Raw genomic sequence first — 9,632 nt, 5'->3', positions numbered from 1 at the left:
GCTGTGAAGCGGTTGCTCAGGAGAGCCTCAGGCAAGCCCGAGACCGGCGTATGCAAGAATGGACCAGAAGCAGAACGCCAGTCCCGGCAATTGGAGAAGACCATATTCTACTCGGGACTAACGTCATAGGATGGGGACCACTCTTGGGAAACCCACAAGCCCCACCCGAGAACCCTGAAGGGCCTACTGCTGACGTTGAAAGAGAGGCTGCTGCGCAACCCCAGGAAAATGAAACCTAGAGGACGGCGAGCAAGGACTACTCGCACACTCCGCCCCGGAAGAAGGCTCGCCCCGCGAGTAGAATGCCTGACGCCACCTTGGTGTTGTACCCTCCCTGCCCCTCTGGCTTAAGTTGTACCCTTAAGTGTGATCATGTACCCGGACGTGTAGTACGCGTTTTAGTCTTGTCCCCGTGATGTACCCTCACTTGCAGTAATAAAGTTGTTTGTGCTTGTTTGCTATGTTTGTGTGCTTGTTGTTAGTTTGTGTACTTTCCGACAGAAGGTAGATTCTGCCTTTTCAAAAATACAAATTAAACAACTTAAACATCACTTAATCCTAATCCTAATCTCACAAAGACTCTACCCAAACTACAGATGGCTTCCCGAAGCGGTACGAGGGCCTCCCGCAGCCGCTGATGCAGGAGTACAGCCTAATGGACAGAACCCTCCTCAGGAGGAACAGGAAGTGAGCCAGAACAGAGGAGAAAATCAAGGAGAAGTGCCACTGCCACCACCACCACCCCTCGGGGACCTGGCACAGATAATACACAACCAGACCCTCATACTAGAAACACTGGCCAATGCCCTCATCAACAAGCGGCCATGAGAGCAGACCATGAATGACAAGCTGACAGCTTTTCTGAGGACCAAGCCGCCCACCTATGCCGGATCCAGCAACCCCTTGGATGCAGACGACTGGCTGCGTGTGATCCAGAGGAAGCTCGAGCCATTCGAATGTCAAGATCGAGACAAAGTCCTTCTGGCAGCTCACCAACTCACTGGAACTATCTTAGCTTGGTGGGAGAATTACTGTGCCGCTGCCGAAGATGCCTCCACCATCACGTCGAAGGAATTTGTGAAGGAATTCTGCCGCTACCATATCCCCTCAGCCACCATGAAGCGCAAGGCGGATGAGTTCCGAGCACTGCAGCAAGGAAGCATGTCAGTAGAAGAATACACCCACTAGTTCATGGAGCTGGTCCGATATGCACCAGAGGAAGTGGACGATAATGAAAAGAAGCAGGACATGTTCAAGAAGGGACTGAACCCAGAACTCCGGACCTTGCTTACCCCTAAGATCTATCCGGACTTCAACACTCTGATGAACAAGGCCATTCTCATGGAAAGGGCCAAAGTGGGAGAAAGGAAGGATAACAAGCACAAGTTTCTGGAAAGTAAGGCCCGCCAGCAGGACCACTTCCAGAAACCAAGGAATTCCAGCTATATGGCACCAAGATATCAGGTACCAATGCAGTATAGGACCCAATCTTAGGTGACAGGCCCACAGGCCTCTAACACCCAGTTCAGGAGCCAGAACACCATGAGGGCCTCGCAGAGCAATGCAAGCCAGGTCACCACCAACAACAGCAACGCTAGGGCCTGTTTCAACTACCGTGAGACAGGGCATTTCATTGCTAACTGCCCATATGCCAAGAACAAGCCTGCTACATCAGCCTTCTCCAACACGGTGAATGGACCAAGGCCAGTTCTGTCAGGTGCCAACCGAGTGCCCATCCGTAGTAACAACAACACCAACAACAACAGTCAGCAGATGAGGCAGCCCCAATAGTTATTTGGACGAGCCCGCGTCAACCACATCAACGTGCAGGAGGCTCAAGGAGCTCAGGGCATAGTGCTCGGTGAGTACCTAGTCAGCTCAGCTCTTGCAACGGTATTATTTGATTCTGGAGCATCACACTCGTTCATATCCTCAAGTTTTGTGCAAAAGCACAATATCCCTACAGTACTACTAAAAACACCCCTATTAACCCGGACACCTGGGGGCGACATCAAGTGTCGACTAGGTTGTCTACAGGTAAGGATCAATTTAAGTGGGGTAGAATTTCTAGCAGATCTAGTAGTACTTAAGTCTAAGGGAATAAATGTGATCCTTGGAATGGACTGGTTAAGCCGACACAATGGCCTCATAGGTTGTACTGACAAAGTGGTACACCTAACGAACCCAGAAGGAGTACGAGTAACTTGCCATACCCAGGAAAGTGGATCTAACCCAATGGTGTTTAGCATGGATGCCAAGTCCTTGGAAGAAGTCCCGGTAGTAAACGAATACCCAGATGTTTTCCCTGAAGAACTTCCTGGAATGCCACCAGACAGGGATGTAAAGTTTGTCATCGACCATGTCCCTAGAACCTCTCCTATAGCCAAGAGACCCTATAGGATGGCAGCTTCTGAATTGACAGAATTAAAGAAGCAACTGGAGGAATTACAACGAATTGGCTTCATCAGACCAAGCTCGTCGCCTTGGGGAACCCCAGTCCTATTTGTCAAAAAGAAGGACGGGAGTATGAGGTTGTGTGTAGATTACCGGGCGTTAAACGAAGTTACCATCAAAAATAAGTACCCCCTCCCCAGGATTGATGACCTTTTTTATCAGCTAAAAGGAGCCAAATACTTCTCCAAGATTGATCTGAGGTCAGGATATTTTCAGCTCAAGATTAGGGAAAGTGACATCCCAAAGACAACTTTTGTCACCCGTTACGGGCAGTTTGAGTTCACCGTGATGTCTTTTGGACTAACTAATGCACCTGCTTATTTCATGAACCTCATGAACAAGGTGTTTATGGATGAGTTAGATAAGTTTGTCGTAGTCTTTATCGACGACATACTTATTTACTCGAAGAGTGTCCAGGAGCATGAGCAACATCTGCGAGTAGTATTGGAAAAACTGAGAGTACACAAGCTATACGCCAAATTCAGCAAGTGCGAATTCTGGCTTGAGAAAGTGGCTTTTCTTGGACATATTCTAACCACAGAAGGAGTAGCAGTCGACCCTGAGAAAGTCGAAGCGGTTTCCAAGTGGCAGCAACTGACCAATGTTAGTGAAATCAGAAGCTTTCTTGGATTAGTTGGGTATTATCGGAGATTCATTAAAGGATTCTCCAAGATAGCCCGGCCCATGACGGAACTACTTAAGAAGGAAAAGAAGTTTGTTTGGACAGAGTCCTGCGAAAGGAGTTTTCGGGAAAGATTGACAATCGCCCCAGTACTAACCCTACCGGACATTCATCGGGATTTTGTCATTTATTGTGATGCATCCCGACAAGAACTAGGATGTGTACTGATGCAAGATAGGAGAGTCGTTGCATATGCTTCCCGCCAACTCAGGCCTCATGAGCAGAACTACCCAACACATGATTTGGAATTTACAGCCGTAGTGCATGCCCTTAAGATTTGGAGACATTATTTGATTGAAAATAAGTGTGAGATTTACACCGACCATAAGAGTTTGAAGTATATCTTCACCCAGCCGGATTTGAACTTAAGGCAAAGAAGATGGTTGGAATTGGTTAAGGATTATAATTTGAAAATCCATTACCACCCCGGCAAAGCGAACGTAGTGGCCGATGCCTTAAGCCGGAAATCCTATGGACCCAAGGATGATCATTTGCGAGAGGAAATGGCACGATTGAATATGAACATTGTCCCTCGAGGCTCCAGCCACGTGCTGAACGTCCAATCCACACTCGAAGACAGAATCAGAAAGGCTCAAGGTTCGGATAAGGATTTAATGAAGATCCGCAAACATACTGGAGAAAACAAAGCACCGGATTTTCGAGTAGATGATAAGGGAACCTTATGGTACAAGAATAGAATTTGTGTGCCCCAGAAAGGAGACTTTTGGCAAATAATTATGGATGAAGCCCATAACTCGGCCTACTCCATCCACCCAGGATCCACTAAGATGTATATGGACTTAAAGCAAAAATATTGGTGGAAAGGAATGAAAGCGGATATTGCACGGTTTGTCGCCCATTGTGATACTTGCCAAAGGATCAAGGCCGAACATCAGAAGCCAGCAGGATTGTTGCAACCCCTACCCATTCCGGTTTGGAAATGGGATGAGATAGGAATGGACTTTGTAGTAGGTTTGCCCAGAACACAGAAAGGACATGACTCCATATGGGTAATAGTGGACCGGCTCACTAAAGCGGCTCATTTCATCCCCGTACGAACCAACTATGGTGGAGAAAAGCTAGCCAAACTTTATGTGGAAATTATAATAAAGTTACATGGTGTGCCTAGCAGAATTATTTCAGATAGAGGGACCCAATTCACCTCTAGGTTTTGGAAAAGTTTGCATAAAGCCATGGGCACCAAATTGGATTTTAGCTCCGCCTATCACCCACAAACGGATGACCAAACGGAAAGAGTAAATCAGATAATGGAGGATATATTGCGAGCGTGTGTCCTCACCTATGGCAAGGATTGGGAACAAAGTTTACCCTATGCAGAATTCTCATATAACAACAGTTACCAGGCAAGTCTAGGAATGTCGCCATTCGAAGCTCTCTACGGGAGAAAATGCAAAACTCCTCTGATGTGGTCAGAAGTTGGAGAATGTGCCCTAGTCGGACCCGCACTCATAAAAGAAGCGGAAGAAAGAGTTGCCGAGATTAGAGAAAAGCTGAAAGCAGCCCAGTCAAGGCAAAAGAGCTACGCGGACAAGAAAAGACGGGAAATAAGTTTCAACCCAGGAGATTTCGTTTATCTCAAGGTTTCACCCATTCGGGGAACCCGAAGGTTTCAGGTACAAGGAAAGTTGGCCCCTCGGTATATTGGACCATACCGAGTTCTGAAGAAGGTCGGAGACGTAGCATACTGTCTGGAGCTACCAAAAGAAATGTCGGATATACACCCAGTGTTTCATGTCTCGCAATTAAGAAGGTGTTTGAGGGTACCCGAGGCAGAACACGTGCCAGTAGAAGCGATAGATCTACAGCCAAACCTGCAATACCAGGAAATACCGGTCAAGATCCTGGACACTGTCACTAGGAGGACAAGAAACTCCGAAGTACGGATTGGAAGAGTTCAGTGGAGCAGACACAGAATAGAAGAGGCTACATGGGAGCGTGAAGATGCCCTGAAGAAAGAATTTCCCCATCTGTTTAGAAGCCAGCCGAATCTCGAGGACGAGATTCATTTTAAGTGGGGTAGGTTTGTGACATCCCGAAAAATTCACTAAAATTAAATCATGCGCTAAAATAGTTTTCATCGTTGAGCTCAAAACCTTCCTAAACCCCTGAGCCCTAATTCCCGAAACCTGTCCCATCAGATCTCCGCCCCGACACCCGAAATCAATCACTGTGTCGTCTCTTTCTTTTCCTATTCCGCGCGTCGCGTACCGACGACCGCCGCGCCACGCCCAGCCGGCGCGTGTGCGCGACCGGCCGCGGTCGCCGCCGCGAAATCCACCGAGCGAATCTCTCTCTCTTTCCCCTTTTTCTTTTTTCCATTTTTCTTTTTCTCTCTCTCTCTCCCTCCTCTGCCACGCTCTCGCGCATACGCAGAGCAGCTCGACGCCGCCGTGCCCCTTGTGCCGGCCACCGCCTCACACCGGCCGCTCCCTGCCCGCGCACGCCGGCCCCTGCTCCCTGCCTAGCTCGCGCGCGCTCACTCCCAGCCGGCTCCACGCGCCGCCGCGTACGCGCTCCGCATGCCGCGACGCCCGCCGCGCCGCTCGCCGCGCACCGCACGCTGCCGAGCCGCTCGCCGCCACCCTCCCATCCACGAATGCGCGCACGCGCTTCACGCGGCCGTGCCGCTCGCCGCTGCCGGCCTAGTCACATCGCCTGGCCGTCGCCGCTCGCGCCGCCGTACGCGCACTGTGCGCGAACAGTGCCACCGCCTGTGCTGCCTCGACGCGGGGGCGCGAGCCAAGCTCGACGTCGGCCACAGCAACCGGCCACGTGCGCGCCCCGCTCCTGGACGCCGCCCTCGACGCACACACCGCTCTGCGACACGCAAACACGGCTGAACACCATTAAGGCTCGCCGCGCCGCTCGCCGGCCGCCACCACCTGCCCCGCCCGCTCCACCGCCTTACTAGGCCTATAAAGAGGGCCTCCGCGCAGCTCTCGGCCACCGCAACCATCTCCACCACCGCTCGCCCCTTCCCCAAGTCTGCAACGCCGCCGCCACGGCCATAACCGGCCACCTCCGCCCGCCACCGTCGCCCGCCCTCCGCAGACCACCTCCGCCCGAGGTGAGTAGGGGAATCGGACCCCCTCCTCCTCCTCTCCCTTTTCCCCTCCTTCCCGGCCGCCGCCGAGCCCCAGGCCGCCGGAACCGGCCGCCGCCGCCGCCCCTGACCCCCTCCTCTGTTCTGTTCGGGAGGGAGGTTGAAGAAGGGCATTTTGCCCTTAGCCCCCTGCCCTCTTCCTTTTTAGTTATGAGCCCCCACCCCTTTATAACCCTTTTTCAAAAGAGGCCCTTTCTATTTTTCCTTTTTGCAAACAAACCCTTCCACTAAATGAAAATAATTCTAAATAGATCCCTACTCTTTCCAAGAGTGACCCTGACATTTCTGAATATTATAAACAAGCCCCTGCCATCCCAAAACTATTTACAAATAGGCCCTTGGATCCTTGTTTAGACCCTAAACACCCCGTTAACTTATCATTTCATGTGCCAAACAATCTCCAATCGACCTGAAACTTTACCACGCCAATCCTAACATAGTTTTGGCCATGCCATTAGGAAACCGCCCAAAAATATTACTTATATCTCCATATCTTAATTGTTTCCGAATCGAACTTAGCGATAAAACTTTTATTTCTTTTTCTTGATTGTGTGCTTATATGCGTCGTAGATCACGGTGTGAACGAGGGAGAACCCGTCGACGAGCAGTACTGTGAGCAAGCAAACGAGGACTAGTTCCGCGACCCCGAGCCCGAAGGACAGTACTTCGACCAGGACCTCCCGGAAGGCTTTGAAGACGGCAAGTTCAATCCCGCCCTTTGATGCATGTTTTGTCCTATTTTTTATAAACACAACCTATTGGCCTGTTTTACAAAATTGCATATGTTTTGCTTGCTAAAAACATGGTTGGATAGCCACCCCTTGATTTGTTATAACCATTCCTTGACCACCTAGATTAATGTCTGAATGTGTTTTGTTTAGACGTTAATCGCTGCTAGAACGCTTAGGACCTTATACACAATACAACTTGTTTCATAAAGAAAATGTGTGCGTGTGTGGGAAGGGAGAAATGTGGAATTTCGAAAGATGAGTTTAGACAGGATGGATGGCATTTCTGTGTGATTTGCCGATTGGTGTGCTTGTACCTGTGTGGTTAAGCAAGGAAGGGAGATATCCATCTTGTCACAACTAAGGACCGAGTTAGTGTATCATCTCACCTAACTCTATTATCGTGCAAACCACTCGACATTGAATGGGGCAACGGCTTAGCATAAACCCCACTAGTTAGTCTAATAGCCATCAGGAGAGCTGAGAGCAACGGGTGATCAAGGAGAAGGGATTAGCTCTGTGTGACTTATGCCCCGGTTAAAACCTCTATAATAGGTCAATGACCCCTTGGTGGATCCCGTGATGGCTAGTCAGGTCTAGCTAAGGTGGGTAATGGCTTTGTTGGGATCTGCACCGACACTAAGGTGATCGAGTTGCGGTACCCCGCTTGTGGGTAAAGTTGCACACCTCTGCAGAGTTAAAATCTATTCGAATAGCCGTGCCCACGGTACTGGGCGAGTTACGGTGTGGTCACATAACTAGTGTTTCTTCTGGGAATAGACGGGTTGGCGTGAGTTGTTTTGGGAAAAGTGTCTGGTAGTTGTGCCGTGTGCTACGGCGGATGAGGAGTCTGGTAGCAACTTATTGACCGAGTTTCACAGAGGATAGATGCTCAGTTCCAACAGATGCAGCAGGGCATGATGGCGATGTTCGGGATGATCACACAGCTTTACACTCACACCGGACTCGCCCCGCAGCAGCCAGGCCTTCAGGGTGTTGGAGCACCTCAGCTTGCAGTCACTCCAGCTCCAGCCCCTACTGCAGCCCCAGCTACTTCGGCGACACCAGAGACCACGTTCTCGATGTCCGCACTCCTTGGGTCTGCCGGTCGTCCGCTCTTCTCACCACTGCCAGTGACTACACTCTTTCAGGACTCACCGTCGGCAGTTCAGTCAGTCGCCCTCCCCGTCGTACCACAGACACTACCTTCAGGGGGAGGAGGAGAGGAGTCTATAGTTCCGCAGTCGACACAGCCGGCAGCTTCAGCACTCACTACTTCAGATGTTGACACTTCTTCTGCTGGCCCGGTTACCACGTCTACGGACCCTCTCCCAGGCAGTGCTAGCACGAGAGCCTCCACGACGGCTACACCCCCAGTCAGTTCAGACCAGCAGCTCCCGTCCGTCACCGAGGGCTCTCCGTCCGACGACGACGACGACGACGACGACCCGGACCGCTTCCTCGCCGTGCCGCGACAGCAGAACCCGTAGCTCGCCTTTCTGGTGCTTTGATGCCAAAGGGGGAGAGAGTTAGAGGGAATTGGAGTCAGGGGGAGGGTAGAGCTAGAGAGAACTCGTAGTTATAGGACTTTGATGTTTTATATATCATTTGATGTTAGTTCATGGATATGCACATTTGACTCTTGCGTATGCTGTGTGTTGAGACATATCTATGGATTCCGTTTGAGCCGTTGAGCTCTTTGGTTCTTTTTCGAGTTTACTTGAGTTTATCATGTTTATCTTTCTCGCTCTCTCGTTATTGTTATTATTTGTGTTGTCATCAATCACCAAAAAGGGGGAGATTGTAAGCATCTAGGCCCTCTAGGTATGTTTCGGTGATTAATGACAACCATTATTGTGACTAATGAGTTTGTGTAGCTTAATGAATCATTATCGCTCATTTGGTCATATGTCAAAGAGGCCCCTCAATTTCATTATTCAAAAAGGCGATCTCGGTATTCAACTCAAATATATAACAAGACTAAGGATCTTTCTAGTCCTAAGTGTCGCAAGGTTGAGAAGGACACTTAGATTAGTATAGGTTTTATAGTTTTGTAGAGGTCGCACTATTAAGAGGGGTTAAGGCCAAGTAACTTGAGCATGGACATGGTCAATCAAAAATGAATGCACACTATGGTCACTCAGGTTCCTAGAAGTTCAAATAAGTGGTTTTCAACTTATATCTCAAGAATATTTGGATTTCATTCAAGACTCAAATCAGAAAAGGCAAAATCAGAAAAAGTCTCTACACCGCTTTAACCGACGACTCCAATTTTGTATACGTCGGTTAAACGAAGTTAGCAGAGTCTGGACAAGTTTTATACACCGGTTAAACCGACGATGTTTGAAATTAACATCGGTACAATTGTCCAGAACGTTGGTTTTCCAGGGTGTTTCAAATTCTACTCACCGATTAAACCAACGCTATTTGAAAATTAACGTCGGTGCATTGGTCCAGTGAGTTGGTTTACCCAGGGATTTCAGAAGTTATACTCACCGGTTAAACCGACGATGGATTTGAGTGAACGTCGGTGCAGTTGTCCAGGGGGTTGGTTTTTCAGTTGATCAGTGGACAACTACACTCACCGGTTAAACCGATGATACGTCGGTTAATCTACCCAAGTTGTAACTGCTAGTTTTCCAAA

Source organism: Panicum virgatum, chromosome 1K, assembly GCF_016808335.1.
Source record: "Panicum virgatum strain AP13 chromosome 1K, P.virgatum_v5, whole genome shotgun sequence".
NCBI lineage: Eukaryota > Viridiplantae > Streptophyta > Magnoliopsida > Poales > Poaceae > Panicum > Panicum virgatum.
The sequence above is the reverse complement of the archived record's forward strand: the minus strand, read 5'-3'. Positions refer to the sequence as shown.